We start from the raw sequence: 24,266 nt of genomic DNA on the forward strand, positions 1-24,266 counted from the left end.
CTTCAAAGGAATACGATTGTCATTGATAGAGGAGAAATCTGGCTATCAGTTTACATGCTTCAGTATTAGAAAGGCCATGCAGGCTAAAGAGTTTCTCCATAAACTAGGGACTTATGGAGAGTAACTAGCAGATTTTCATAAAAAATGAGATGTACAACAAACATCAGGAAGGAGCACTGCAGGCCCTTAGGCAACAACTTCAAATGGTATAGCACACATGTGGGTTTTGTAGGGAAATCACTATAGCTCCCTCATGCCTCGCTACAGACTTGAAATGAGCTGTTATCTCACCGCCAACATGTGGCAAGTGTGAAGGTTACACTGTGCTTCACCCTGTTTTTCAGAAATGTTGGTTACAGATGAACTAGCCCTAACATTTTCCCCTTTACTTTGTATACAGTGAGATCTGGATCAGACCATAAGTATTAGGCAGCCTTTTATTTAAGACACCACCACCAAAGTATCCCCAAATGCTTATTTTAAATCATTTTAGGAGGCCATCTCCATTACGCAATTAACTTTTGTCAGTCTCTTGAGCAGTTGCTTAAACAGCAGTTCTGCTCTGTGACATAACTGTAAAAATGACTTTATTACTCAGATATGCTTCCTCTGTGTGTTGAGAGTTTTTTTTCTTACTAACATAAGCAAGATAAAAAGTTTTTATTACTACTTTACTCCTGCTAGCACTGCAGAGGCCAATAGCTACAGGAAGGTGAGAGGGATTCTCCTCTGGCTCATGTATTATGAACAATTTTTAACTAAATGCCACTCATAGGGCCAATTGTGGTGAGGGGGGAGGGGGAAATGAGGACAAACTTTGAAGATAATGCGGTTTCACAGCTGTAACTCAGAGCAGAATTTAGCCTGCTGAATCTCAGTGGTGTGTGTTTATATTAAAAAAAAAAATCCCAACTTGACTTTCAGATGCCACCTGAAGTTTCCAGAGCTAGCAGCTGTGAAACAACAATTTTCATTTGTTAGGTGAGTAAATTCTGATCTGAAAAACACTGAGATGCTGAGCATGAAATACCACATTTTAGTCACCTTTCAGAGAACAATAGCACTGTGATCATTTTCATTGTGCATGCAAACAGGACTTTATTAATGACTGTAGACTCCTAAATGGAAGGCTATAATAATGACTTGATCTGCAGCTAAACATGACTTGATGACCTAAGCCTATACTGTAGTGGATGTGGACACACTCACTAGGAGCCCTGTTGAAGTCACTGGGCTCTATGTGGATAGAGAGGTCTGTCCACATTTATTGCAGTTCAGAATCAGGGTCTAAAAGTGTTTGAAATCTTATGGCCATGCAAGATTCATACAGAATTTGCATTTTTGTTTGAGGTACTTATAGGAAAAATGCATGTCTTGTATGTAAGCAGGGTCTGAATGAGCTCTCCTCTGACATCTAGTGGTGAGCTGGGAAAATAGACTTCAGGAGCAGATGGTCTTTGCATAGACACGCCTGCTCTGCCTATATGCTTAGATGGAGCTTTACCAAAATGATCAGTTTTGGCTGGTTAGGGGTCCAAATCACTCTAGTATTTGAATGTTGGGATCATGAAATGTTGTCCTTATTGTACGAGTAAAGGGCAGCGGAGCTGTGCTTAGCATGCCCTGGTTGAGGGGTCACTTGCTTAGCAGGGGGTAGGGATGCCAAATCCCAGTGAAGATGAGTGGGTGGGGACAGGAGTTTGGCTTTTTTGGGGGGGGGGGGAGTGCCTAGGACTCTTTAAGCAGCACCCATGCCATTTGACCTGGCCTCCAGTATTTAAATGATAAGGCTGATTCGACTCAGTTGAGAGTCCTTGTTTTCAGTTGAGTCCTGGAGTGGCCATCCCTTCTGAGCAGATCCAGAGGCTGAGCCTTAGGCCTTGTGTGGGGACAGTGAGCACAGAGGCTGCACTGGCTGTGAGGTTCCCCACTACCTGCTGGAATCAATGAGAGCTGAGATTACTAAGGGCCGGGTTAAGTTGCAGAGCCTCAGAGCATGACACTGCAGGAGCATCAAACAGAGCAGCTAGTGGCAGCTGAGAGACCGTGGCCAGCAGTAGCAAAGAAGCAGTGGTGCTAGCGGAGAGAGCGCTATGTGGCCTGTGGTGGCAGTGGAGAGTGGCAGCTGAGAGACAGCAGCTAGTGGTGACCAGCAGCGGCTGAGAAGCAGCGGCAGTAGCGAGTGGTGGTAGAGAAACAGTGGCAGCAGCAGAGACATTACTCGATTGCCCCCGCTGCCCCTGGAGGGGAACGTAAACCCTGTGACCACCCTTCTGAACTCTGGGTCTTACCTAACCAAGAACAGCCAACTGTGAGTGGGTTGCAGTGGGGGGAGAGGGAAGTGATGTGTTAAAAAGGACATTTGTTCATTGGACTTTCCCACAGCAAGTGGGGAAACGGAGGCAAAGGGCACCGTCCATCACACTGTGAGGTTGGGTTTGCTTACGATTACGTGCTTTTGAATGTGGTTGTGGTGTTTTCCCAGATTAATGCTTGATTCCCTTTCCCATCTAATAAAAGTTCTCTTGTTAAGCACAGACTCAGTGCTTGCTAGTGGGGAAGTATTGCCTCTTAGAGGCACCTAGGGATAGTGCTAATTTTTCACAGATTAGTGGGGGTGGGCTCAAGGCTATTCTCTTTTGTATTGATAAGGGGGACCCTTAGATATTGAACTCGGCCCTTGTTGCTGCTGACTCCACCTGGTAGAAGGGTTACATGTATACTCAGATACGTAATGAAGGTTGCATACTGAAAATATTCATTTATGGCCCATTTCATGCTAGCAGTATAAACATAAAACTACATTTAAAGTTAATGTCACTTTTTAAACTCTGCTAAATTGCTACACCTTTCTTATTTATTTATATGACAGTAGCTCCTAGATGCCTCAACCAATATCCAGACCTCCCTCTGCTAGGTGCTGTAGAAATGCATAGTAAGACAGCTTCTGCCCAGAAGAGCTCTCATTCAAAATAGCCAGAGGGGAAAAAGTTGGGAGAAAAGGATAGACCAAACAAGCAGAAGATTGGAAACTGCAACACACAATGATTTAATGACATGTCTAAGATCAAAAAGATTCTGTTGCAGAGCCAGAGGAGAACGCAAATCTATCAAGTCTAATCCAGTGCCATCATCAAAAGATCATTTTCTTCCATGATAACAACAAGAAACCTACATTTTTTTCATCTTTTTCAGGGCTCTGACAACCCTGTAATCCCTAAATCATTTCCCATTTAAACTCCATCCATCTGCTAACGGTACCATGATCTGGTACCTGTTATTCTGTCTAAGGAGAAATGAGTGAGATATAATTCGATGTAGGAGTTACTGTTGAGCATGTCAAAGTACTTACTCCCTAACCAAGGCCCTAATTTAGGAAAGCTCTTTATCACATTCCTAACTGTAAGTCTGTGCTTAAATTCAATTGAAATCAATGGGATGTAAGCACAGACTTACACCAGTGTTTTCATGAAGTAGCGCCCACCATAGGAAACTATTGCTTCTGCAGCCCCCGCCCCTCCTCCACTAGCAAAAGACAGGCTTTGCAATAATATTGAAACTTAGGCTTTGAAATAGTCAACTTTAAATTATATTTTAACCAGAAATTCTTGTGTCTTCATTGCAACCCAGATCCCTTTCATTAAAAGGCATCCTGTAAATCCCAGTGTGAGATCTATCCATATTGTGAATTATTACATGCTAAAAATGTGTGTTAATCCAAATGAAACTAACCTTCCTTGAGAAGTTTTTATTGCCTGCAGTCAGTTCAGTCTGGGCAGAAGCTACAGAAGCATGGATTTATGTGCCACTCTGTTTAGACTGACATAAATAATTTGCTTACCTCTACTTCAAACCAAACAAAATATTTATCCTTTAAAGGTGCCTAGAAAGGATTTTTTTTAAAGTTGAATAGTTATTTCTCGCTTGCATTAAATACAATAGTGTCTTTATGTGTATGTGTGAGAACTTTTCTATGTTTTATATAAAGATCACAGAATACTTCTGTTTCTTTAAACTATTGAGATTTTCAGTACCTACCTAGGTCATAAATATTGAATTTCTGTTAATATTATAACATGGTGGCTTGACCTTTAGGGCTGGAGGGCCTAAGGTTGGCCAACCCTGATTACTGAATGAGCCACCTGTGACAGGGATCAGGTGAATTCCTTATAAAGAGCAGCAGGAAGGCACAGGAAACTGAAGAGTGAGAGAGGTTCCTCTTTAGTCTCCCACCCAGAATTCTTAGGATTAAAAACAGATTTTAAAGAAATTAGCCATTTAGCATTTTCTTTGTTTTGCAAGTTATATTTTTGGTGGATTTCAGCTTACTGAATGGAGCTCCACTGGCAAGTTGAGCACTTTCTCAGAAAGGAAACACAAAATGTCACCGAAGGCACGCTTCCAAACTTTGTGTTGTTTTTGTTTAATTACCTTCATTTGCAGCTATTTCTGTAGCACTCATAACCATAGTTTCGGAGTTAGCAGCATTTTATACACAAATGCTTTTATGGACTTCCTGGCTTTCTGATTAAGGGAGGAAGAGGGAGGGGGAGGCAAAAGTGCTCTACCAAAATTCAGTGTGACTGACCTGGAAAGTACTACATTAGGTTGTGATTGAATTCAGCTTTCTTAAGAACAACAAAAGTTATCCACAAGTTACTGGGCTCAATAGTTTTCACTTACATAATGAAGAAGAAGAATTGTTTCCCCTGCAGGAATTCCTGGGTGAGACACCGTGAAGCCAGAACAGATGGTCCTAATGATTCCTTCTGGCTTTTAAATATATATGAAAGTTTGAAGACAGATATTGCATACCACTGAGAGCAAGGTCAGAATTAGGATACTCAGGCCTGTAGATATGTTTGGTAATGAACGGTTGGAGACACAATTTATATTTTACTTCACGTAGTTAGTCAAGTTGCACAAACAGATTGTGCAACCTGGAGTTGTTTCCCTTGTGGACAGCATAGCATACCTATGAAGATGACTCTTGAATAAAATACTTGTGTTATTTTGGGAAATGCTGTGCAAATGCTATAGATTGAAACTCCCATTCATTGGCCTGTCTTGGAAACTGCTTTATAATATGCCTATCCTTTCTTAGGCCTTGTCTACATGGGAAAGTTTTTACCAATTATACCAGTATAGTTACAACTCTCCATGTGGAAAAGATTAGGGTATTTTTCCACTTAACATAAACCTCTCCCCAAGCAACATAGCTAAACTAAAAATGCTCTCTCGCATGTGTGTCCTGAGAAAAGGGGTTGTCTACATGGCATGGCAGTGCACCCTAGAGGGCAGTAAATTGCAAAGTGCTCTGAAGTGTTGCCCTCTAACTGCCCCATATAGACCCTGCTGACCTGCTCTAAAAGGTACATAGTGTTCATTGATGCAGTCCTGTATGAAACAGTACTACATTAACACACACTAGAGTCTGTCCACAGGCAGCTAGAGCACCACACTTCAGAGCACTCTACAATTTATAGCCCTCTGGTGTGCTTTGGTGCACTGTATAGACCAGCCTTAAGAAACAATGCTGAAAATTTAGTGTGTTTAAACAGGTGTTGCAGCATTAAAAGAATCTATCCTGATGTATAAGATCTAATGTGCACTTTCCTTTGTAAGCTGTTTTTGACACTTGCTCCTGTTAAGTATTTGTTAATGGACTGGGACTCTGCTTTGTCCCCAACAGAACATACAGACCCCGAGTTAGACTCTGTCTAGACAAGGAAAATCAGTTGTATTTTAAACGTGGTAGTGAACATGTTGTAACTCATGTGTTTAAAAACACTAATGCAGGCAAGGGTTAACACCTTGAAGAAGGTTAGTTGATTTTGCTCAATCCTAGGCTCCCTTCAGAGTTGAGTGTGATGAGCTAACATGCTTTTAAGGGTGTAGAACCCTGTCTATACTAGTGTTAGAATCTGCTAAGTGGTATAGAAAAATGTTTACTTTTTGTTTAGTCTAGGAGTGGCCATTGTGTCCAAACTCACCCCTACCTGGGGTTTGCTTTACTGGTAAATCGGGCGCTATAACTGAAAATAACCTCAGGCTAATCTTCCTCCTTTAGCTTGGTTGCCCCTGGATTTTGCTGTAGAGCCTCCTTTGTTCTTTATACCAGCTGGAGTTAATGGGCTGTACCAACCCCAAATAAGCATCTTTATATAAGGTTCTAATACCTGATATGGAAAGGGTCAAAAGAGCCACCCACAATATTGGAAACCATTTTAAGCATTCTCATGAAGTATTAGTGGGAAAAGTAGTTTAACTGTACTTCAGATCTTATTTCATTGCAATCTGGAATGACTGCATTCTTTGTCTAATTCCTATCATGCTTCCTGAAGCAGGGATGAAATCTTTCCCCATGTGTTCTGGGCCTGGGCTCAGATCTTGTCTGACTCCCTTCTTAGTGATGTCGGGTACCACCACCTCACTGCTCTAGATCCTGAAACTGGTGTCTGATATCTCCCAAGCCCCTCAATTGTTTTCACACACTCCTCCAGAGTGCCACTTAGATTGTGGGCACCCTGAGCTCCTAGTTTAACCCCTTCAGCAACAATGTGGACCATAGGCTTACCATTTCCTCATACCCACAGTGCAAGTGAGGCATTGCTCACACTTGTCTAGGGATCGCTGGCAGGAGAACAAACTACTTCAGTTCCTATCATGCCAATGTGTCACCTGGGCAACAATTTTATGGATGTGGCCTATAATCTCTATGTACTAATATCCTTATGGAAAGTAGTTATTGCTCTATGCAAATACATCTTTTTATAAACAACCCAATAGTGATATGAAAGAGAGGAACCATCAATTTGAAAGTCACACTTCCGTCTGGAATATTTTTACCTGCTACTGATACAGGTGTTGCTTAGGTTTTATGACTGAACATGATTAGAGGGGAGTTTTTTCTATGTTTTGCCTATGAGTTTGTTTAGTGTATTTCACAGCAGTTTGAGTGTAATCAGTTTCACTATTTCCCTTGTAGGGTGAGCGAGACTGTGATTCTCCAATGAGCACTGCTCAGGCATAAGACTCTGTCTGCAAAGCTCATCATGGGATGAGAGCCATAATCAGTTTCCCTTTTTGTTTTTAAGGTTCTTTCTCATAACAGGTGAGAAGAATATATATTAAAAAAATAAAATGGAAAAATCTGATTGGAAAAGACACACAAATTGGCAGTGTGAGGTAGGGAAGAGGTATGGTACCTACAACTGGTTCTCATTCCACGTTTTTAAATGAAACTGACCAAATTTTAAGTGGACAGTGTCCCTTTAAACTTTTTTTCTCACTGCCTAAATAAAAATAATGGCCTGCAATGTTCTGTTTTAAAAAATGTAGTGGTTTTCGTATAACATTCAATAAATAATATATTAATAGAAAGCCTGCTGTTTTTTAAAATGGCCTGAAGAGTCGTTTTACAAAAAATCATGGATTAGACTTTTTTGTGATGGAAGGAAGCTTAATAATATGGACGAATTATTATATAAAAGGTATTTGCATGTAGCAATAAATATTTTTTTCATAAGAATGTTAGCATACAGATCATAGACTAGATGCATAGATTAGACGTATAGGGGTGTGTGTGTATTTTTCATTTTGTACACACCTCTCTCTCTCGGTAACTGTGAGAAGCAGGACTACTGCTGCATAAATTGGCCACCCATGGGATCTAAACAATGATATGGCATCCTGCATGAAGTGAGAGATCATTGTTTTATTGGGGTCATAAAAAGACAGCACAAACCCAGTATTCTTGTCCTTAGGTATTATGCTGTTCAGGATCATTTACTTGTGGACTAGTTCATGAACTGGACCTTCCTTTCTCTTCGGGAGGCACCTTAGTACTCCCTCTTTTGATCATGGAAGGGGAAAGTTCATAGCAACAGAGGAAACAACCTCCTTTTCCTCAAGGGTAAATCAGCATTTTTAAAAATCTTTCTCTGGTTACCTCTAGAACTCAGTGCCTGGGTGCTCCCCAGCCATAGCTAGAGAGGTATTCTCTTTCTGTTTGGACTGTCTTAGTTTAAGCCTGACTCCTCCCTCTTTAGTTGTTAGGTAGAATTCCTTCCAGGATTGAAGGCTTTGGTGGGGGTTGCAGGTTAAGGATGGCTTAAGTACCTGGGTCCATGGCAGGTGGTCAACACCTTCCTGTCTTGGCCCAGTGTGGAGTCTGTACACCCTATCCCAATATTATACTAAACAAAATATACACACATTTGATGGTGATATCCATGTGATAAACTAAATTATCATGTGATAAACTGCATTTAATTTGCTTCTTTGACCCCCACCCCCCCCATCTGCTCTCTTCTCACAAAACTGTATCTCCCAGGATTGCATTCCAAAAGCTGTGAACCACTTTAATCACCCAAGCAAGTTAAAAATAAAATAGAAGCATGATACATCTTTTCTCTTTACTCCGCAAGTGTGAGCTTTCCTCTCAATTTATATTATTCTGAGGTGCAGTATGGACATTAGTCAGTCATGGACCAGTGGCAAGTTTGTGGTGTGATATCTGATGGAAAATCGGAGCTAGAAATGGGGGAATCGGAGCCTATGGCTTCCTTGGGCTGTTCCAGATTGTTTCAGTGTAAAGGTGGCTTATGGCTACCTGCAGTTTTCCACAGTTTAAAAGGAATGCTCTGGTGGTAATCAACCATTGCAGAGGCTGTTCGCCCCTGGTCTGGCAGTCCCTAATTGCCCTTGACTGCCTAGGGCCCAACAAGATGATTTTTTGCAACTTAAAATTGCTCAAAAGTTGCTGTAAGATGCCCAGGGGCTTAACAAGCTCCTGGCCAGCCACAGGATTGCAGAAATACAGAGGTGGTGTAAAGCCCCGTTAGCCCTCTATGCAGGACCTGCATCAAAGTTCAAATCATGTGGACCAGAAGATTCAGGCCAGCAGCTTTGTAGCTCAGAAAGCTGAGACTTCCAGTGGGATGTGAAGAACTTGCTTCTGCCCCTGATTGGTCCCAGGTTATCTGACTCAAGTTGTCACCTTATCTATGGAAAAGTTATTTTACATGTGTTTAAGATGTGTTAGGTGCCATATTTCTCTGCTTCTGTGGTTTGTACAGTTAGACTCCAGGTACAAAGGAAATTGGGCTTTACAGGTGGTGATGCTATATTTTGTGTCAGGTTTCAGAGTAGCAGCCATGTTAGTCTGTATCCGCAAAAACAACAGGAGTACTTGTGGCACCTTAGAGACTAACAAATTTATTTGAGCATAAGCTTTCATGAGCTACAGCCCTCTTCATCGGATGTATCACGTCATATCCGATGAAGTGGGCTGTAGCTCACGAAAGCTTATGCTCAGATAAATTTGTTAGTCTCTAAGGTGCCACAAGTACTCCTTGTATTTTGTGTGTAACATTAACTCTTCCCCTGCCCCCACCAAAAAACAACAACAAAAAAAAACCAAACAAACCCTTTCCAACACTTCTGAAAGAGTTTTCTTGTAAATCATGTTGTGTATACGTGCTGTTGCCTTGTGGCATAGCAGCTTAATAGGCATTTAGGATGACCTGTGTCATTCACTGAGGGTTTTGCCACTCATGAGTAACATGGCCATGCTAACAAAGCCTTTTAGGTACATTATGTATATTTTGTGTTAACTTGCATCATTTAAATGACCAGAACAATTAAATGCATCTTTTCAAAGCTATTCCTGGGATGAGAATTTACAGTAAATGCTAATCTTCAACACAGAGCAAATATTTACAGATGAATGAAAATAAGAGTTTACAATGAAAATGCGGAAGAAGATCTTGAGTTGTAGTAGTGCTTGTTCTGCAAGCTGTTATAAAAATCTTTTTTTCCACTACTGTGGCATGTCATTCAATGAAGTTTATTTTTGTAGCTGCTATATTTCAGCACCACCCTGTAGCATAGTTAAACTATTTACTATTACTGCTGTCTTGCTGCCAGCTTGGATCATTATAATCATTTGTTCACATTGGAAAGGGTCTTCCATGGAGATTTGAAAAGATTGTCAGGCTGATGCTCAGAAACAAGAGCAACAGCCATTTTTATGACTGCAGTGACCACAAACATTGCATAGCCAAGAGAAGCATTAAGAGCAGCACTGAAGATGCATTCTAAGTCCACACTTGCTGAGTTACTGATGGATAATGAGAGGTTAGGTTAATTGTACAATACTATTTTTGCTGTTTATTTCATTAGTGGGATCGTCTCCTACATAGCTGTTCTGAGTATTCGGTTCAGCTTCTTATGCCTGAGGCAGAAAGGACTCCCATGAAGCATATGTAGAGGAACAATGAAATTCAATTACTCCTCTCTTTTTATACACTCAGCTCTTGTTCAATGGTAGTTAGGTATTTGGATATGGTAGGAAGCAGGAGAAGAAAGTTGACTGGCAATTGGGGCTATTGTTCCTCACCCTAACTCTGATTTTTATTTTCCCTGGTGTTCATGATTCTTAAATTAGTATGTTCTTGTCTGTATTGTTGATAGCTGCTTGGTATTATAGTAGCAGAAATACTCTCTTCTCTGGCACCAATATCTCAATGAGCTTGCCAAGCTTTAGCTTTGGTATATTGTGAAGCACTGATGGGCTAAAGGTTCATTTCAGGGATGGCATGCTGAAGGAGCCACAAAGCAGAAGGCATAAAGATGTTCAGCTTCCTGAACAAATGGGTGAATGGGGCTGGCATTTTTGTCAGAGTGGAAGAGGCAGGGAACATGAGTCGTGGGCAACTAAGGAGGGACTGAGTTGTGGAGGACCTTGAAGGTGTTAAGAATCTTGATGTCATGAAACGTGTGGCCAGTGGAGAACTTCATAGATAAGGAAAGGGTGTTTTAATTAAAATGGTGGGAAACAATGATTTTAGCAGCTAATATTTTGTCTGAAGTGGAGAGAGATGTGCATTAGAGAGACTAGATAAGGTTACCGTAAGGAAATACAGTTGGAACCAGATAAGGGTTTTGGCTGGCTGAACAGAAAGTAAAGGATGGCTCTCAGAAATGTCCTCGAGGACAAGTGGCAAGTTTTGGACACAGCCCAGACACTTTGGGGAAGAGAGAGGGAGTTGAACGTGATCCCTAGGTGAAATGCCTGAGTGATAAAAATCCTACCAACACAACACAGTACATTGCATAACTTTTCCTCTGGGAAGAGGATGAGAGAGAAAACAAACCACATGTGACAGAAGGTAGTCATGTTGCTTGATGTACGACTGGAAGGTTTACAAATACTATGGAGATGAGGGCATTATAAGAATCTTTGTAGTAACAGTAGCAATAGTGATGGAGGATGGTGGGATTATCAACAGTGACAGAGAACATTGGCAGGGTTTCAGAGGGAAAATTAGAAATTCTGTGTTAGCTTGTTAAATTTAAGCTGATGAGAAGTCCAGGAGGAAGTGTCAGACAAGCTGAGATGCAGAATTGGTGGAGGGGGTGACAGGTCAGAAATCTGACCATTGTAGTGGAAAGCAGGCATCGGAACTCATTAGAAAACAATAGTAGCTACGGGATAGGCTGGAGGAAAAATGTGGATATGATGTATGATAATCTATAAAATCTTGTGACTGTCCCTATTTTTTTAATACACTGAATTTAGGTATTTCAAGGTTGGGAGTTGATTTACTGTATTCATTCACTGATTTTTTTTTAACTCCTAATTATAGTGTGTTTGGTCAAATTGTGGGGGCTGGGTATTCATGCAGAGCTCCTATTGACTTTCAGTGAGACATGAGTATAAATTTGAGGACAGAATTTAGATCACTTTGAAACTTTTCCCTTTTGTTACTACTAATATTTTTACTGCTGTCAAAGGACAGTGTTCATTCTATTGCCCAGAGCTGTCTTTGTGTCTTTTCATTTCCTTAATTTGCTTTTGTACCTGTGATGCTCTATGGAATATTGGTGACCATTTATGATCTTGTTGACACCAATATTATAAAATTGCAAGGAATATGACCATATATGTCATGTAAGGTGTCTGAAAATGTTATGATTTGCCAAGTATGATGATCCTGTTTTTGTTTGTATCACCTTTGTATTGTGAGTTATAGATATGTAGGGTATATCTGTATTTCCAAACCTGTCCTGTGTTTCTGGGTGACACCCACAGACAGATTGACATCAGCACTGCCTAGCCTGTTCAAGGGCCCATCAAGGATCATGAACTGAACAATGAACCCATTGAAAGGAACTAGGGGAAACACTTCATGAGTCAGCAAGGCATGTGGTATGCCTGTGGACAGAGAACTCCAAGGGCTTGGCTACACTTGTGAGTTACAGCGCAATAAAGGAGCCACGGGCGCACTAGCTCACTACCCCTCCACTCTGGTAAGGCATGCAGAGTGCTCTGACTCCACAGCTACAGCACTGCTGGTGCTCCGCCTCGGCGAGTGGAATACCGTTTGCTGTGCCCCTGCTGGAGTGCCGCGGCGCCAGTGTGAACAAGGTGTGTCAGTACTGTGCTCTGATCAGCCTCCAGAAACGTCCCATAATCCCCTTAAGTCAAGTGGCCACTCTTGTCATTGTTTTTCAATCGCTGCAGGAATGCGGATATGCCCTTTGAAAGCTCTGTTTCTGACAGCCGGCTGCTTATCTGCTCTGACACAAAGCAAGCCATTAGTGTGGAATGCTGTGTGGGGGCGAAGGGGGTCTGCTGCTGTCTGAACTTGCAAGACAGCATGCTGACATGCTCTCAGCCCCCCCAAAACCAACTCTCTCTCCCCCACATACACACTCCACCCCACCCCCTCATTTGAAAAGCACGTTGCAGTCACTTGCATGCTGGGGTAGCTGCCCACAATGTAGCGCTCCCAATGCTGCTTCAAATGTGGCCATGCCAGTGCACTTGAAGCTGTCAGTGTGGACAGACTGCAGCGCTTTCCCTGCTGCGTTCTCCGAGGGCGGGTTTAATTCAAAGCGCTCTACATCTGCAAGTGCAGCCAGGCCCTAAGGCTTTTCCATGCCGTGTGCTGTGAAGCGTGTGTTTGGGAAACAGGAAGTACAAGCCACATGGAGATGATACAGCTGCCTTTTATATTCCTTTTGCCATTTTGTCTTCCTTCCTTCCTACCTCTGGAGCAACTTTTCTACAAACTGAAGCTCTGAACAAAGGACTGAATGACCCATCCAAGGGGTGGATGTATTTCAGATAGACTTTCAAGCCAGCAAACTCACCAATATTGCTAAGAACCTGATAAATGGACTTTGAATCTCTGTATGTAAATGATAAAACACTCAGATAACAACCCTCTTCCTTTTCTTTCTTTCTCTTTCTCTCTAATAAACCTTTAGTTTCTGACACTAAAGGATGGGTCGGCAGCATGGTATTTTGGGGTAAGATCCAATCTAATATTGACCTGGCAATGTGGGTGGCCCTTTGGGGTTCAGAAGAACATTTTGTATAGTGAACAGAATTTTTTTTTTGAAGTAACTTTTCACTGTTTTGGACCTACATGCTGATTGCATTCCAGTTCTCTGGCTCCCAATAAGGGGGCTCTGTGATTTTCTTTTTTTAGCTTCTTGATCACCATTGTGGGGGATCAGAAGTGCAATTTGTGACTGGTTGGTGAGTTTAACTTCAGTGTTACCCACCAGTTTTGGGAGTGTCTGCTCTCCTTTTTGTAGCCTGCCCTGACCTTGGCATTTTCAGTGAGGGCTACCCCAGGCACCCTGGGTCACAGTACCTTGTTTGTTCGTTTGTCTTCGAGAAGAATATGAAGGATAAAATACATCTCTGCTCTCCAGAGATCCACGAACTGCTCTTATGAAAATCTGGGAGGAAGGCCGAATGATGGGAGCACAGTGTCTGAAAACTCTCCATCAGGATCTCCAATTAAAGAAAAAAGGCTGACATGTTGAAGTTGCAATATAAGAAACTCTTGACCTTACAGTTCTGATGTGGTCTCTTTAAAAACTATAGCCTATAGAGATGGTTGCTTATGTTACAGAGAAATGTGCTGTACTTTAAGTAGGCAAAAAAAATCTATTCCTAGAAATAGACTTGTCAAACGTCAAGCAAGGCCTGGTAAAATATGAGCGAAGTCAAAAGAGGCCATTCAGAAGCAAATTAAAGCATCACCTCTGGTCACGTTGCAAACCTTTTTTGGTTCTAACTGGTTTTTACAAGTGTCTTACATAAATTGTTAATATTTTGGAAACTGCTGTCTGTAATGAGTTATCCGTATGGCATTGACTCCGATGTTAGTTAAGATCATGCTTAATGTTAAATAGCCCATAAGAAAGTAGAAAATATTTAATTACAGCAGTGGAAATATAGATATTGTAAAAGGTGGATTTAATGCTAATTAAGGGGCTATGACTGTGTGGAGGAGGTCTGGAGGCCCCTGATGGAGGCCTCACAGCCTTACCTCACCCCGCCCCAGAAAAGAAGCTCTCCATGCAGCCTATCAGAGGGGCTGCTGGAACAATCAATCAGGGGCCAGAAGGGCCATATAAAATGAAGCAGCAGAGCACTCAGTTGCTTCCTGGAGCTCAAAGAGGGAGGATCTGGTGCCTGGAAGAGTAGCAGGACCGTGGACAGCTCACTGCAGGCAGGACTGAGCCCAGGGAAGGCTGCTGAAGACCCAGGTGCTAGGTGGAAGAGTGCAGCCAGACTGAGCCCAGAATCTAGCCAGACCAGGCAAGAGTACTGCGATGAGCCCTGTTGATCTGGTTAAAGCTGTTGGGCTGTTAAAGAAGGCAGTGCTGCTGATGAGGAAGCCTTGGTGCTATGTACCCATAACAGGGCCATGAGTAAGAACTAGACACTGTTCACCCTGGAAAGGGTGACAGTCTGTGAGACTCGACTGGAGCAATGAATCACTGAAGACCTGCTGAAAGAACCATCAGCTGGGGGATGCTTGCAAGAGGCAGGTGCTGCCCGGTTGTAAGAACTGAAAGAAAAGCAGGCTCACACCTGATCAGGAAGGGGCCACTCATGAGAGACTGGTGCCGATCCTATTAGAGGTGTTATTGTAAGTGATTATAAAAGGGCTAGCACAGTAATTTTAGAGTGGCATGACCATCCACCATCAAGGTTACTGTTAGAAAAAGGATTATGCCCATTTTTCCTGTCTGCATCATTCCATTTAGAATGGGAGTACAATGCAGTGTATGGGTTATCCTGTAATGCCTGTTTGCTTTAACGATCTTTCTTTTAAATGGTGTGTTTAAAAACAAAAAACAAACAAACAAAAAAAACCCAACACTAGTTTTATCACTCATGGTGTCATTCACAGTCCTCCACTAAATTAAATGATCTTGTTACACCTCTGGAGGCTCAATTCTTCAAGAATTCTTTGGTTTTTTCCCCTTGTGTTTAAGCCATTAATTGGGAACACATAAATCAAGCATTACAGAATGAGATGGGAGAAAGAGGACTTTTGATAGAAAATTTAGGATACCTCTAAAAGTGGAGGTAGCAGCAGAGATGTACAAGTCCATTGATGCTCATGGATCTGCTATGACTTATGAATACCAACAGTAGTTGTCTGAATCTGTGGCCATTGGTCAATGGGATAAGTAGGCATCCTATTCAGAAATAATTCCTTTGCTTGGGAAGTACTAGAAATGTATTTAACTCTAACTCAGGAACCAATCCATGCAACAAACCTCGATGCCAACTCTGCCCACATATCCACACCAGCGACACCATCACAGGACCTAACCAGATCAGCCACACTGTCACCTCTTTATTCACCTGCACATCCACCAATGTAATATACGCCATCATGTGCCAGCAATGGCCCTCTGCTATGTACATTGGCCAAACTGGACAGTCCCTATATAAAAGGATAAATGGAGACAAATCAGGTATTAGGAATGGCAATATAGAACCTGTAGAACTTCAACCTCCCTGGACGCACAATAGCAGAGTTGAAGGTAGCCACCCTGCAGCAAAAAAAAAAACTTCAGGACCAGACTTCAAAGAGAAACTGCTGAACTTCAGTTCATTTGCAAATTTGACACCATCAGCTCAGGATTAAACAAAGACTGTGAATGGCTAGCCAACTACAAAAGCAGTTTCTCCTCCCTTGGTGTTCACATCTCAACTGCTAGAAGAGGGCCTCATCCTCCCTGATTGAACTAACCTCGTTATCCCTAGCCTGACTCTTGCTTCCATCTTTATACCTGCCTCTGGAAACTTCCACTACATGCATCCGACAAAGTGGGTATTCACCCACGAAAGCTTATGCTCCAATACGTCTGTTAGTCTATAAGGTGCCACAGGACTCTTTGCTTTTACAGATCCAGACTAACATGGCTACCCCTCTGATACTAGAAATGTATGTTTTGTTACCTTAGGTGAGCATGGTGTGCTGTGCCCCGTTTCCCTAATTAAGCCTGGAGCAGGACAACATGTGGGTAATGCTGGAAGAATCATGGTAACAAAACTGACACTTGGGCTCATTTGGGTTCACAGCCCCAGATGCCAGGACAAGGCAGAATTGAGGGGTCTTCTGTACCTAGGAGAAGCAGTGCAAGAAGGAAAGGTAGCATCTCTAGGACTCCCTCCCTGCTTATGGGGATGCACACCACTGGAGAGGTCTTTGTACCGCCAGGGGCTTCACAGCCAAATTTCCCAAGCTGGAGGCACAGCCTGTTGTAGGAGTCCTGTTTGGGAGGAATGGGGTGGGCTGACATAGCTTGCTTCCTGAGCCAAAAAAGAATATAATCAACTTGGGGGAATCTGCAGGGACTGAGTAAGATGTGGCTGCCCTCTCCCTACTTGCAGGAAAGAGGGTGCAGAGAGAGGCTCCTGGGTCCTGCTGTCAGGCCCATGTGGGGTGCTGCTGCTCCTCTCTTCCCCCCCCTCCCCCCCCCCCCCAACAGGACACATGTGGTGGTGTCTGCTGCTGGTGTGGCATGGGCAACTTCATGAACATGCTCCCAGAGACTTTAGACTGGAACCTGGCAAGATACTGGGTCCCCTCCCGCCACCCTTGGCTGGTGGGGGATGGTGCTGGGGTCCACATGGTGGAGCCATTGTGGGGACAGCATTGGGCCCGGCTCCCTTACCTCCTTCTGACTTAGGAGGAGGGCAGCCCATGGACCATAGAGGACTTGTCTCCTCTCGTGCTCTGGAGGATCCCAGTCTGGCTGTCATGGAAGCATTGAGAATGGTGGCCTCACGGATAGATTCCTTTATATAGCTTTCCTAGGGAATCATGGACCTCAAATTGCTGCTCCAAGTGGGGAAAGATTTCCACTGGTCCTTAAAGAGGACAGGGGACCACTGGCAAGGCACCGATGCTGAGGAAGGGAACTGATGAAAGCCCCCACCCTATCCAGATTGAGGGGCAGACTAGGACAGGGAGATCTCAGCTGACAGAAACCACAGCCTCGTCTGGGACTGTTCACCTTGTGGCTGGCGGACAACAGATTCTGGGAGTTCATCTTGTTGGCCAGCAGAAATCCACAAGTGATGCTGAACCAACTGTGGAACCCTGGCTTCTGACAGCCACAGGTCTAGCTGAACACAGTTGCTCTGAGGATGTTCAGGGTCTGTAAAGCCTGCTTTACTGAGCTCTCAGAACTTAGAGCTTGGGAAGGACTCCAGGATATGTGACCTAGGGTATGCAGTGTTGGTGCACCACAGGTTAGCTCCCTTCACTATATCTTGTCGACTAGTTAGCCTACACCAAAAGGACAGGCTAACACATTTCCCATACCCATATAGAGATTTCAGTGCAAAAGCTCTTGCAGGGATGGTCCAGAGGTGACTGATACAGGAGGGATGACAGGAATCCCATAACCACAGAAATTATAGGGCTATTAAATGCTTTGCCCAAGATATACAGTTGTGGGATTGAGGACATTTTGTTTAAGGCGCCTTTTTGTGGTGACCACTTTTGGGGCCTTGAAGGTACGTGAGTTGGAGCCTACCACAGTCATGGGCAGGTCCAGATGGGTAGCTGAACTATTGGAGATATGGTTGTCATCCAGTGCAGTGTCACTGCACTTAAGGTACTCTAAAACATACCAGAGTGGGAAAGTGGCTATGGTGTTGTAGCAAGCATGTGCAATATATGCCTGTGATCCATAAGGGCAGTCAAAGCTATCCTAGCTATATGGAACCAGGAGCTGGGGCTGCTGTTTATACATGCTTTTTCCTGACAAGAAACCAGTTCACTGAGGTATGAAAAAAAGCATTGGCCTATTGCATTCTCAACCGGGCTAACTCTGGAACACATTCTTTCAGGATTGGAGCAGCAACATCAGCAGCATTGGAGGATTTTGACTCTTGTAAGATTCGGGCCATAGGGTGCTGGAAGTAAAATATAGGACTTGTCTGCCCCAGAGGAAAGGTTGCTGGCCCTGAGTATAACTAACCCTTTCTGGATTCTGGAGGCTATCCAAAGCATAGCAGACGTTCTGATTTGCAGGCACTCCATAGTGCATTGGGTCCACAAAAAGGCAGTCAGGTCAGCAGGTGGATCACTTCTGGGTTTCAAGACCCAAAGCTGTATGCATTCAGAAGGTTAGCAGGAGTTCAGATGGAGAGGCAGGTGTGGGATCCTCTTTTAATATGGTAGACTGGCATGAGCTGGTCCCAGCACTTATTGATGCTGCTTGTTGAGGTTGGGTTGATTAAGAAATTGTGGCTGTGTCTCACCAGCTGAAGATAGCCTTAAAGCTCAGCTCTGGTCTGTCTTCAGTGGTGTGGCAGACAGGGCATGAATTGGCCACAGTGCTCATTGACGGCCAACCTATAGCCACTTAATGTCCTGATTACTCACCTAGGGAAAATGATTGAGGACTGCACTGGGTAAAATTTATGGATTGGGATATAGAGGGATGTGGAGCTGATTATGCAGTTGTGGCCTGACCTGTGACATGGCATTTTCCTACGATATCATTGAAAAAATGTGCTTAAATTTAATTCAGTACCTCTGGACTCCATTATATTAAATACAAAGTTTATGTATTGTGGGATTGGCTGTAATTTCTCTAGGGGGGAGATGTGGGGAATGTAAATGCAGGCAAGTGTTATGAGCTTCAAAATACTATTTTAAATGTGCCAAACAAGAAGGAACTTTTGGGACACAAAGTTAAATGGGCTTCCTAGGAAATACCTGGGGGGAGGAGATGAATGCAAATTGCCACCTGTGGACCCAACTTTTTGAAGCTACACCTTGAGGGGAGAACCATTGTCTGAAAGAGTGTCTATTCCCAGCATCTGTAGATCAAAGGCCGAAGCTGTATAAAGGAGAGGCTGACTTACTTGTGTTTTTGTTCTGAGCAAAAAGCTGCAGGTTTTTATTGTTTTTAAGGTTTTCTCTCTAATGCTTTCATCATAAAAAAAGTCTTTGCTCAGAAAGGGTGGTGGGGAAACCTAACTGTGAGCAGTTACATTGTTTATACCCTCTACAAAGAAAGTGAAGTGCAGACATTAGCCTGTTGAGGCTGTCTGAATTGATGGGGATATTGTAGCATAGGCAGGAAAGTGTGCAGCCTGGAAAAACCCTGGTGAGGAAGGAGGGAGATGTTGGTCTCTGCCCAAGAGATGTGGTGGCTGGGGAAGCCTAAAAGTGGGTGCCCTTGCTGGGCCGTGGGGCCGGCAGAGGGGGAGGAAGGGGGGATATAGGTGCAGTTACCCTGAAATGGGACACTGCTCTCATTGGTTCAATCAGAGATGTTTGCAAGATGAATTTGGTCAGGGTGCCATTGAGCCAACCTATGTCAACAGAGGAATTAAAAGTATGAACCATGATTTAGCCAGGATAGTGGGAAGAGGGGTGGTGGTGCTAACACAGAACAATATCTGATATGATGGCCCAGTGCTCTTTAAGGAGAATGAAATTCATCTGTACAAAGCTGGGCTTGAGATTTGGCTTCTTGACTTTAATGATTAGGTCAGGAGATGGGTACCGGGCATGGTAGGTATGGGGTGCATCCATGCTAATTGCTGGTACTCCGAGTGGCTGGTGTCCAGTGTGGGTTAAAGCTGAAAGGGTCAACTGTAGGAAGTAAATGAGAACCACGATTGGACAGTTGGACCTTGTGCTTGCAGAGGGGAGGAGCTTGAATTCTCTGCAGACTGAAGCTCCTCCTCAGCCAGCCTTGTGGTCTGTCAATCCACCTCCCTTATGCTGGGGGCGGGAAGAGGTCTATCTGGAGGAGGAGGAAGTGGTGGTGGTTTTGCTGTAAGTAATAGTGGAATCAGTTAAATGACTGATAGGAGAAAACCAGGGATGGGCACCGTAGTGTCCCTCCCCAAGGTATAATTAATGAAGTTGCAGTGTGCCATGTGTTTGTCATCATTCATCTGCTTGTCTTAGTCAAAGACCTTTTTGTCACTGTGGACCACTCAGCGAAAATGTCTTTTCAGTTTGCCGCAGTGGTCAAAAAGAAAACCTTAGGTTGCACAGAGAATAGGATAGAAACTACTGAAGAACTAATGATCCCATTGTATGCCCTCAGTTGCAATTGTGTTCATTTCTGGATACCCATCTTCAAAAAGGGATAGCAGAATTAGAAGGGAGTGGTGGGCATCCAGAGACAGGTGATAAACACAGGAATTACTGTGTGTAGAAAGATTAAGATTGGGGGAGTATACTTTCTTTTCTGTTTTATAAATCTAAATTATAAAAAGGTATTTTTTTTCTTCTTAAAATAGAAAGGAGGCATATAGGGGATGCAGTAGAGGCATGCCGAATGATGAATGGTACAGAGAAAGTAAATGTGTATGTGCCAGTTTTCCCTGTGTTTAAAATACAAAACCAGGCAGAACTCATTGCCACAAATCAACACCGTGGTCAAGAGGTGAACAAGGTCCTTCCCTCTAAGGATGTGTCTGAGTGTAGTATTCTGAAGTCATCCTTTTTATTCCCTCCACACAGAGGGCCCTCTCTCTGGACTTGATATTGCTGGCAGGTATTCCAGGGCAGGGCCAGCTTCAAACCTTTAACTCCTCCTTGCGCTGGGTTTTGTCCATTACATCACAGCAAGTTAGTCCACATTTGTCCATCTTGGGGGATTATCATACTTTCTCTGAAGCATCGGGTACTGATCATAGTCAGAGACAAGATAGTGGTCTACTTGGACCATGGGTCTGGTCGAGTTTTAACAGGGAGAAAGAAGGGTGAGAAGTCCAGACAAATGGAATCAAAGCTGAAAAAGGGGATATATGAAAAGGAAGAATGGCTGAACAGCAGGGAGAGGAGCAGGAATAAAAATCAGTGAAGGAGGACTAGATCTAGAGCAGGGGTCGGCAACCTTTCAGAAGTGGTGTGCCGAGTCTTCATTTATTCACTTTAAGGTTTCGTGTGCCAGTAATGCATTTTAATGTTTTTAGAAGGTCTCTCTATAAATCTATATATTATATAACTAAACTATTGTCGTATGTAAAGTAAACAAGGTTTTCAAAATGTTTAAGATGCTTCATTTAAAATTTAAATTAAAATGCTGATCTTATGCCACTGGCCCACTCAGCCCGCTGCCAGCCTGGGGTTCCATTCACCTAGACTGGCAGCAGGCTGAGCAGGGCAAGCGGCCCGGACCCCAGCTGGCAAGGGGCCGGTAGCCAGAACCCCAGACTGGCAGCGGGCTGAGCGGCTCAGCTTGCTGCCACTCAGCCCACTGCTGGTCTGGGGTTCCATCTGCCGGCTCCTGCCAGGCAGCCCGCTGCCGGTCTGGGATCCCGGCCCTGCCCACATAGAGTGGGCACCTACCTTCTCCCTGGTTCTAGCCCAGTCTCTTCCTCTCTCTCTGCACTGAGCTGAGGGTGGGAGTGCACTGAGCACAGGGCTGGGGGTGAAGGAGCAGGCTGGGGGTTGGGGTATAGGGTCTGGCCAGGAGCTAGAATGGGGCTCAGGGTTGGGGCAGGAGGTTTGGGGGTGGAGTGCTTACCTGGGCAACTCCCATTTGGTGCAAGGGGTGCAGATGGGAATGTTGGGGGGGTGCAGGAGCTCCTGTTTGGTGCTCAGGGTGGGGTTAGGAACGTGGGGGGTGCAAGAGTCAGGGCATGGGGGGTGGGGGCGGTGGGGGCATGTGAGGAGGGTGCAGGAGTCAGGGCAGGAGGCTGGGTGTGAGGGGGGATCAGGGCAGAGGGCTGGGGGTGTGGGCTGGGGTCGTGGGGGTGCTTCCAGCCCCCTGCCCTGAGTGGCTTATGGGAGGGGGCTGGAGGGGATATGCCCTGATTCCACCTCCTTCCCCAAGGCCCTGTCCCCACCCCTTCTCCGCCTCCTCCCTGGAGCAGCGAGTGTGCTGCAGCTCTGCTTCTCCCACTCCTGCACAAGGGCCATCAGCTGATCGGCTGCAGGGAGGGAGAGGAGGAGGGGCAGGAACCCCGCATGCTGGGGGAAGAGGCAGGGGAGGGGGGAGCTTGCCTGCCCTGCAGCAGCAGCCAGCAGGATCAAGCTTCTTCACCCTGCCCCAGACTTTTTAATGGCACGCTGCTGCCTGCGGGGGTCCCGGCCTGGGTTTGGCAGTGGGCTGAGCGGGGCTGGTGGCTGGGACCCGGCAGGCAGCAGCATGCCATTAAAAATCAGCTCGTGTGCCGTAGGTTGCCGACCGCTGATCTCGAGGAAGGGAGCAGAAAGAGAGAACCCCGAAAGTGAAGGAATAAAGGGTTGGAATCCCAAAAGGCAGACAACAGGGCAGAGGGACAGAGGATTCGGGATAGGCTACTCTCATTTGGCCCTTGCACTGCATGAGCTTGGCATTCAGTGCTGCTTTTGGTCCTTTAATACTCTCCCACTTTCCCAGCCACTCCATCCTTAAACAAGTTTATATAAGGCAGAGAGGGGTAAAGCACAGCTTAAATGTCTCTTCAAATAAATTTAAAAAACTCTTTAAAGCATTTGATCAGCCAGATCTTAATTGATTCATCAATAGCTTCTGGCTTATGCTCAGTTAAGCTGTAATCAGTAGTTCATGAACTAATCTTCAAATGAACTGTTCATGAACTGCTGTAATGTATTTTGTTGACTGTTCCTCAAACAGACATGAGTTCCACATTCTCCAAGTAGAGCCAGTCAATGTCACAAGCCCATTTAAAAAGCAATTGTAGAAATGCCTTTTTCCTGGGCTCTCAATAGCAGGATGTGAGACTCCTTTGTGTGTGTGTGTGTGTGTGTGTGTGCGCGCGCGCTGGGTGAATAGCTGAAATGAGACCTGTCTCTAAGAAAACTGTTGCCCTTGCTTCTGTTTTGCATATTTTTCAGTGCTGTCATGAAGTACCACTGAGAGTGATCCAGGACAGTGGTTCTTAAACTGAGTTGGTTTTAATGAGGTCACCTAGGCAAAGACAAATAATAATAAAAGTAGTTCTGTTAAATTACAGCTATTTTATTTTATAATGCGTCATTTCCTCTTCTCAGGCACATGCCTGTTGGAGCTGTCTGAAATAGTTACCTAGCAACCTACTTAGCACCTTGTGGTTAAAGCCAGTTTTAAAAGTTGTTGTCGAAATAAGTTTTGCAATGGCCCATTTTTCTGAAGAAATGTGGTGTAATGAAGAGGGATCGATTGCCACGTGTGGCAAAAGAAGGGCTGACCATGAGGATCTGAGCAACAGTAAAAAAAAAAAAAAAAAACCAAGAAACCACAAATACAATTTGGAATATGGATTTACAGAGACTGGTTTTGAGGAGGGCCTGTGGCCGTAGCGTGTGGTGAAGTACTGGCAAAGGGAGAGCTTAAAACCATCAAAGATGTTGTGGCACTTGAAGACACGGCACAGCTCTCTTCAAACAAAACCACTCGATTTTTTTTTCCAGTGACAGCTGAGAGCTAAAGGGCCAGAAAACAGTACTGAAAATGGCAGCTCCAGCAAATGAGAGAGCCCATGAGTAAGGCTGTGAGTCTGTCACAGAGGTCATGGATTTCCTCCAGGACCTCACTGACTTTTGCAGCAGCTGGTGTGGCTGATCCCAGCTCTGATCCCTAGCCCTGAGGCCAGCTGCACTGGCTGCTGTTTGGGCAACCCCAGGACCAGCTGGCCTTGGGGGCTGCCCAAGCAGCACCCAGTATGGCTGGCCCTGGAGCAGCAGTGGCCCCAGGGCAGTCCTGGAGGCCGTCAGAGCAGCAATTTCCCCAGGGGCCTTGGAGCAGCGGGTGGCTGGGGACAGTCAGCTCCTGCTGCTGGAGCAGGGGCCAGCTGTCGGCTCCTGGTAGCTGCTCCTGGGGCCCTAGTGCAAGATTTAGTCGGGGTGCAGAATTCATGTCACCCACAGATTTCTTTGCTTCCCTGCAGAAAAATGACTTTCTGACAGGGAAGCAAAGGAAAGCTGCAAGATCAGTCATGCACCGTTCCCTAGTTATGCAGGTGCAATGTT

General features: G+C 44.4%; 1 long non-coding RNA gene across 1 annotated transcript in view; it reads left to right on the forward strand.

The window, feature by feature from the left end:
- Window positions 1-923: 923 nt before the first annotated feature.
- The window catches only part of LOC122465039, a 179,098-nt gene continuing 155,755 nt past the window's right edge, over window positions 924-24,266 (forward strand). Inside the window, exons 1-2 of the long non-coding RNA XR_006289568.1 lie at window positions 924-981; window positions 10,998-11,002. This is a non-coding gene — a long non-coding RNA (uncharacterized LOC122465039). The remainder of the gene's footprint in view (window positions 982-10,997; window positions 11,003-24,266) is intronic.

Source organism: Chelonia mydas, chromosome 3 (assembly GCF_015237465.2).
Source record: "Chelonia mydas isolate rCheMyd1 chromosome 3, rCheMyd1.pri.v2, whole genome shotgun sequence".
NCBI classification, from domain to species: domain Eukaryota; kingdom Metazoa; phylum Chordata; order Testudines; family Cheloniidae; genus Chelonia; species Chelonia mydas.